This window comes from Protopterus annectens, chromosome 2.part0 (assembly GCF_019279795.1).
Source record: "Protopterus annectens isolate FY-2018-M chromosome 2.part0, PAN1.0, whole genome shotgun sequence".
Lineage (NCBI taxonomy): Eukaryota > Metazoa > Chordata > Ceratodontiformes > Protopteridae > Protopterus > Protopterus annectens.
The window spans coordinates 696,461,038-696,468,954 of record NC_056728.1 but is presented as its reverse complement, the minus strand read 5'-3'; the positions used below and the strand labels follow the sequence as shown (position 1 = coordinate 696,468,954).

The following is a 7,917-nucleotide window of genomic DNA, read 5'->3' as shown; positions in this document are numbered from 1 at the left end:
TCTGGATGCAATGCCTTTACTTATGAGATGAACTAAATAAAAGTATTTTCTGACCACTGCTGCTACATGATGGTTGAATATGAGATTGGTAGCAACCTGAGCACCCAGGTCTTTCACCACAGGTTGTGTGTTTAGGGGGTTGCCGTTGATGTGGTAATCAGTAGGGGCCGTATTTTTGAAATGGGATGTGAATGGCTGGGACAGGATGGAGAGAGAGCATGTTGTGTATCTGGCTACCTGGTTGGTGCACCAGTCGAAAGAATGTCCACTTTTTTATTCCTCTTCCATTTTGAATGGAAGAGGTAGGCATAGGGTGCAGATCTATCTGTAATAAGCTGATTGCTTACAATATAGCGATTGGTTTATTATACTGAAGTGTTTTTTTTTTACTTGAAGAGCTGAAGGGATGGGGCCTGGTTCATAATACTAGCCCAGAATGCTGGTTGAACCAGCTATGCATTTGGTAGTACTATAAAGCATCTTGTTCCACACTGACATATACTGGATCCCCCTGAAATCATCATCATATAATCAACCCCCCTTTTTCCATTTTCTACATGGGGTCTGGGTGTCATGTTAACTGTCACCATCTCTCTTGTTTCACTGCCACACCCTGCCTTCTTCAACACTTATGCCCAATTGTCACAGATCTTTCTCACGCAATCCATCCACTTCTTTGCTGGATACCCTTGTTTCCTCTTATCTTCTTCCTGTCTGTCCCAAATCTTCTTCACCAGATTTCTACTTTTCTGCACATGTGCCCGTACCACCATAATCTGTTCTTCTTGACCTTTTCTGCAATTGGAACTACTTTGGGCTTCTGCTCTTATGTCCTCATTTCTTCATCTGTCCCACAGTGTGCATACTACTATCCTTCTCAGTCACTTCATTTCCATCACCTCTAGCTTCCTCATCTTCTCTGCCTTTACTGCCCAGGTTTCTGTACCATACAGAAGTACTGGTCACCCCACTGTTTTGTACACCTTACTCTTCAGCTTCTTTGGCATTCTTCTGTCATATACAACACCTAACACTCTGTGCCAGTTGGCTGCAGCCCCTCTGATTCTAGTTTTGACCTTTTCATTCAGACTTCCCTTCTCCTCAACCACTCATCCCAGATACATGAAGCTATTAACCTGTTCTACTATCTTCTTTTTTATCTCAATTCTCATCTTCTTCTGATTTCCCTAATTTACTGCCATTACCAGTGTCTTATCTGTACTTAGTTTCCTCCCAAGTGCCTTCAGTTTTCCATTCCATTCTCCTATCCTTTGCTGAAGTTCTTGCTCAGAGTCTGCCTGTAATGCCACATTGTCTGCATACAGCAACTTTGTTGATCTGTCCCTTCTGATCTGTTTGCTAATGTAGCCCATCACCAGTATAAACAGCAGTGGGCTCAGAGATGAACCCTGATGCACATCCACTCCCACTAGCAACTCCACTGTGAGAACGCACACTGTTTATACTTGAGTCTTTGGGTCCTTGTACATAACCTGTACTAATTCAACCAATATTTCTGAGACTTCAAACCACTGCAGTACTGCACAAACCAGCTTTCTTGAGATGATACCAACTACTTAACCAGTTGTTGAAACCAATTATCTTTTCTTCATACATAGAAATAATTCCTGAAGAAGGAAGGATTCTTCTCAGGAGCAGAGTTTTACTTGCATTTGTTACATACATGGGGAGTTCCAGATTGTGTTTTTGCATATGCCTCAAGTTGTTCACTCTCCGCATGGCCCACCACCATGTTCTAGTCATACTTGTTCAGTGAAAGGGCCTTACAGGCCCTTGAGTTGTCAGAGATCCTGGCAACTGAAAGACAACTCACCATCACCCTCCATTGTCCTGCCTAGTGAGAGACGAGCCAGTCTGCCTGACTATAGTGACTGATTACTAAACATTTTTATTTGTAGAGTGGTCTGGTGTACTGGATTTGAGATTATTTAAATCTTTGTGTCTCTTTCTTGTATGTGTGCCAGAAAATGATATGGTGTTAGATTTTCCCTGAGACCTATGCTTTGTGGATCTTGGAGCCTTTGACGAGGACTTTTTTATTACAATCTAAGCATAAGACATTTAGTGTGGTTTGGTGTAGAGTGTTGTGGAAGTGTGCCGTTGCTACCTTTAATAAAGGTATGTTACTGGAACAACAATTTAGCTGCTCATGTGCCCCAGACACAGTGCAGGTACCCTATGCTATAAGTTTAAAATACAGTGGACAGAAATGGGTCTGAAAAAGGTAAACAGCAAATGGTTTAGAAAGTTAATAGTAATTTGGTTTCATTTGCTTTAAGCTGTTTGTCACTGCATTTAGCTGCCAAGAGGAGTGGAACACTCCTGGCATGTGGACCAGTCCTCTTCACAACTGAGATCATATTTTCGCACATGATTTAAAATTGTACAAAATAGCAGCAATATAGAATTTTTCTTTCACTCTGGCTGGGGATTTTGAGGTGTGTCCAGTTTTTAGTGACTGGAGTACTGACAAAGCAAAGTTATATTATCTTATGTTAAACATTCTTACCAGTACTGCAGCTGAAATGTTACTGTTTAAAGCAATTTTTACCACTGTACAGATTAAACATCACTGACAAAACCTGCTTTGCCATTGCTTCATTTTAAAATCTCAGGGAAAAAAAGGTTTTAAGGTGTGTGTGTGTGTGTGCGTGTGTGTGTGTGTGTGTGTGTGTGTGCGTGTGTGTGTGTGTGTGTGTGCTTCAGCATGCATGATTAATGCTAACATCATGCTGTAAGGTAAGGTGGTAGCTGGTACAGATCATTACCTAATCCTGTGTAAGATTGCTGTTTTCTTGATCACTGTAGCAGCCACAATAATTTCATAATCCTCATTTGTATGTCAGGGTTTCAGTATAAGCAGATGCAAACTTTAAAAGTAGCAGTCACTGAAAGTCTTTAAAGCGCATGCATGAAGTTATATTTGTCATCTATGAGCTATGAAAACCAAAAGTTTGCATGATCCTTAGCTGGCCTCAGTAGTTGTAGCTGGAGCAGACAGTCTGTGGTGACCGAACTGAAATGATCAAATTACTAGGTAATGCTTGCCCCTCCCTTTTCTGTTCCAGCTGTTATACTTAGTGAAACCAATCTTATACAGCTAGTAAGGCTTTTGCTATTGTACTGGCTGAGTGAATATGTGACATGCCTTCATACAAATACTACCATGCTTCTTTTTTCATTATTTATCATACTTTTGACAAGACATTCTGAGTAGCAGGATTACTCCAGCATCTTACTATGATCAACTTTGAGAACTCATTTTAACACTGTTGTGTTTTGAGCATGTAAGTATTGTGAGATATTAAGTGTCATTTTGATGATTTTTAATGCTTTCTGGCACTTATACAGTTTAATATTACTTTTCAGTGCTGGATCACTTTTGTTGCAAACATGAAATGATGAATTTTGCAGTTAGTACTCATTTTATAATTAAGAATCTTGTAGGTAGCCTGCATACATTTATTAAAAGAAGGGAATTAACATGAGCCTGGGGGCAGTAACAGTACAGCTGCAGTATTACTGACTTAGATGTCTGCGTTACATTACAGCCTGAGTATGCTTGTGTGGGGTATGGTCTTATGGTCGCACCATCAGTCTGTACAATATTTAATACATTCAAGTACAGTTTCCTTGTTGCACTCCTCTGTTCTGTAAAGCCATGTTACGTGTGGATAAATGTAACCAGTAAGATGTTTTTGTTGCATTGCTTAGTCTTGAAATTCAAATTTAAACAGCATATTTGTGGCAGCTGATGCTTGCCAAAGCAGAAACACTGATGAAGTTCAAGGTAGAGAAGCAATGCTATCAACACCATGGAGCGACTCAGAAGTGTTTACATTGCTAGGATAAGTCTGTCGCCGAGGGCATATTCTACACAGTAACAATGGACATCTTGAAACTACGACAGACAACTGTTACAAATTATTTTGCAACATCTTTCACCCTATGTTGATAAAGGAGTATGGTAGCACAGAACGATCTTGACCAAAGTTTTTTACACTTATGTAATTATGTTGAGTATATAAATCATCAGTGGCCATTTCCAGGGCTACTACATTGTGTTGGTTGAACTGGTGCATTGAGCTCCCAAATGGCTAATTTGTCTGAAACATTACATGGAAGTGAGAAGAGTACTTTTAGATGTGATATAGTTGAGTGAGTGGGTGGGTGAGTGAGTGAGTGAGTGAGTGAGTGAGTGAGTGAGTGAGTGAGTGAGTGAGTGAGTGAGTGAGTGGTAGAGGTTTATAAACATAGCATGCCAGTCTGCAGGACAATGTCCAAATGGATGCAGCAATTCAGATTCATGAAACATCATGGAGTTTAGGACTCCGATAGCTGAAGCTTAAATGTAACTTACTGTCAGTAGACAAGTAACCACCCAAAATATATGCATTTTACTTCAGTGCTCACTGAGTTTGGAGAGCAGAGCCATACAGGAAGTTTTATTATGGAAACATTTGCATGGCAGATAATAAAGACACTCCGTGAACTGTTTTCTATTGTGCCTTTAATAAATATACTGCCATTATAGATGGAAACTAAAGCAAATGTTGCCAAAAGCAATCAGTTTTAGCAGTACATTGTAGACTAGAGAAGATTTTCAGTCTCTCAGGTAGATGAAATATTTTCAGCCAGGCTTGCCACTGACCTGTTGGATTTAACACATTATAAACATGGGAGCTGTAATGAGCATTATGGTAACCAGTATTTCATTTGAGTTTTTAAGTTCATGGCATTGAGAACTCAGTTTTTTAATGGTGAATAAAATTGTTCTTATTCTGTAGAAAAACGTCCTTCCTTAGCAAGTAAGTATTGGAGGACAACTTATCCATCCTTACTAAACAATGTATCAAGCAGCTGAGCTGACTAATAGGCACATATGGGGTTCAGAGCTATGACTGACATTTGTTGTGGTGTTTAGTAACACTGCCTTACGGGATATTTTATTTTATATACTTACTAGTGTATGTATAGTTACTATCTTACCTATTATGACATTGTAAAATTTAATTTAATTGTATTCTGCCTGATAGTGTTGATAACTTAAAAGACTTTTGATTATGCTGTATACACTGGAGCTTTTCTCCCCAGGTCTCTACTGAAAAGGATCCTTTGTGTCCAGCCAGACCTTCCCAATCAACAAATGTAAAGTAAAACAAATAAATAAAATAAGTAAATATATAGACAAACAGATTGATAGCTAGATAGAGATAAACGTCTGTACTGTATGCGTGTGTATCTATTTCATAGTATCTGTATTTTTGTTTGTGTCTGTGTGAGTGCATGCACACTTACATATGTGCATACTAGATGTATAGCCAGATGATTTCTAAAACATCTTTTTTCCCTGAGTTTGATGAAAATTCTAATTATTATGGAATCAGTTATATATATTTAAGTAGATGTGTGATTGAAGACAGATATTACACAAAAGTAAACTCACACAATAAAAACATTTTTTTCATGCCAGTCTATGTTTGCCACATCTCTGCCTGATACACTATATTAGAAACAGTACACCTATAACTGCAGCAGAAAGCTGGTGCAGATATTAATGAACAAGTAAATGCATAGCTATGCACTATTACAGCTATGTAGATTATATGTTTTATATGAAAAACATTTTACAGAACTGCTAAAACTCAAAAGTTTTAATAATGCCAAGGTTAAGAACTGTAGTACTGTGCTTTACCAGTCTATTAACAGTAAAGGCGATGATTTTTAAAAGTTGAAATGATCTCTGATTCTTTATTAATCTCTGATGGACTTTACATAGGATGATTAATACTTCTACATACACAGAGATAGATTGATAGATAGATAGATAGATAGATAGATAGATAGATAGATAGATAGATAGATAGATAGATAGATAGATAGAAAGCAACAGTTAACTGTGCAGCATGAACAACGAATGTTCGGAATGTAATGTAAGTAATTACAACCTGAAATAAACTTTGTTTAACCATAGCATCAGGGCCAAATTGTGCAGTGCAAATAGTTTGCAGCTGTGCACGTCTCAAGTCAGTCACTAAAAAAATTCATCTAGACACTTGTGCTACAGACTGAATGTTACAACCCCCCCCCAAAAAAAATAAAAAAACTAGATTGATCAGTTTAAAGCTTCAGCCACTGAGCTATATGCAAATACATCTGATTTAGCTGTTCTGTAACAGATAGTCATCCTTTCCAGATATGCGCATAGAACCCTGAGTGGAGCTGAGAAAACACCACTGTCACACCACAAAGATAGTTCAGAGGTCGTCCCCATTTACAGAATGAGGAAGCTGTTAAACCCACACAGATCCTTCTTGCTTATTTGCTACATGATATGTTAATATGTACAAAGTAATTGACTTGTCTCTCTTGGTAAAAAAAAGGGTATATAAAGGAGGGTACTGCATAAACAATGTTCTGAATAAGAAAAAATAAAAGAGGATTCCATGACATTGTCTAACAGTTTGCTATCACACAGAGCAGTTTTAGTTTATACACTTTTAGTTTATTTTTAACCCAGCCATTTTTATTAAACTTATAATGAAGTCTGATTCACAGCTCATTTGAAAATAAAGTGTACAATAACACATCTATAATGAAAATAGGGGTTGAGCAAACAAAAAACCTAGAGACACTTTATTCTGGTGGGCCTATTCTCAAGGGGTGCTTTGAGTCATTTTTTTGTTTGATGCCTCAAACCAAGATAACTAGGTGTCTTATATAAAATGGATTTTCTCACTTGTTGGAGTATGTGTAGAAATAATCACCCCAGTGTAAACATGAGACCTGTCATTTGACCCAAGATGATAGTGGTAGGTTATGACCCGCGACTTCTAGACCCCTCCAAACCTTTTGCAAACTTAGCTAAGTAATGGATGAATCGAGTTATTAAGAAAGACTTAATATATGCATGTACATGAGGTTGAGAGAGAGAGAAGGCAGGCATGATATGGGTGCAGAAGATGATATGGGGTGACAGATGAAACTTTTAACTTAAAAAGGAAGTGGGAAGAAGCAGAGGATAGATAGTGTTTAAGATGTTTACCTCTCAGACGGCGTTGTATACAGGAGTGCTAGAGGGGTACTTGAGTAAGACAGGCAGTAATTTCCAAAAGACAAGAAAAAATCTGAAAGAGTTGAAGGCTAAGGGGGGATACTGTGAGCTTCTTGCTGTGGTAAATAATAAAATGCAGTCACTTTGCATCTTGTTCCAGCATGATCACATGACCCTATGCTTGTAACTTAAATGGCTTTGTTGCTTTATTACCCTGATCACCCTGGGTCTCAAATGTGCAGTGTTCCTGTGGATGTGACCACACAAGATAGTGCCTAGAAAAAAATGGCAGCATAACCAGCACATAGGTTAGTACTAGGCTAACTGCCCTTGCGAGCCATTTTAAGCTTAGCCAGTTATCCCCTGTGAGATTCAAACACTGTACCTTGCGTTTGTAAGGCAAACACCTTAACCATTAGGCCACCCTTCTAAACCTAAGTAAACAGCCTCTGAAAGGCTCAAACCCAGAACCCTGCACTCCATAGCCAAAGTGATTTACCACTAAGTCTCTATATCCCTACACACACACACACACACACACACACACACACACACACACACACACACACACACACACACACACACACACACACACACACACACCTATCTATTTATGTACATAAAACAGCTGATAGCATTGTCGCTTCACAGAAAAAGGTTCCCCAGTTCAATTCTCAGCTGAGGGGCCTTCTGTGCTTAGTCTGCATACCCTCTCTGTGTTTGTGTGTTTTTTTCTGGGTGACTCAGTTTCCTCCCATGTTCCAAAGACATGCAGTAGGTGGACTAGACATTCTAAATTGGCCATGGGTGTGAGTGTGCATGTGAATGTCTGGTGTGGAAGA

The 7,917-nt window shown here is 38.8% G+C and overlaps 1 pseudogene; it reads left to right on the top strand.

Annotated features, from left to right (window-relative positions):
- Nucleotides 1-3,157: 3,157 nt before the first annotated feature.
- The window catches only part of LOC122793198, a 487,465-nt pseudogene continuing 482,705 nt past the window's right edge, over nt 3,158-7,917 (top strand).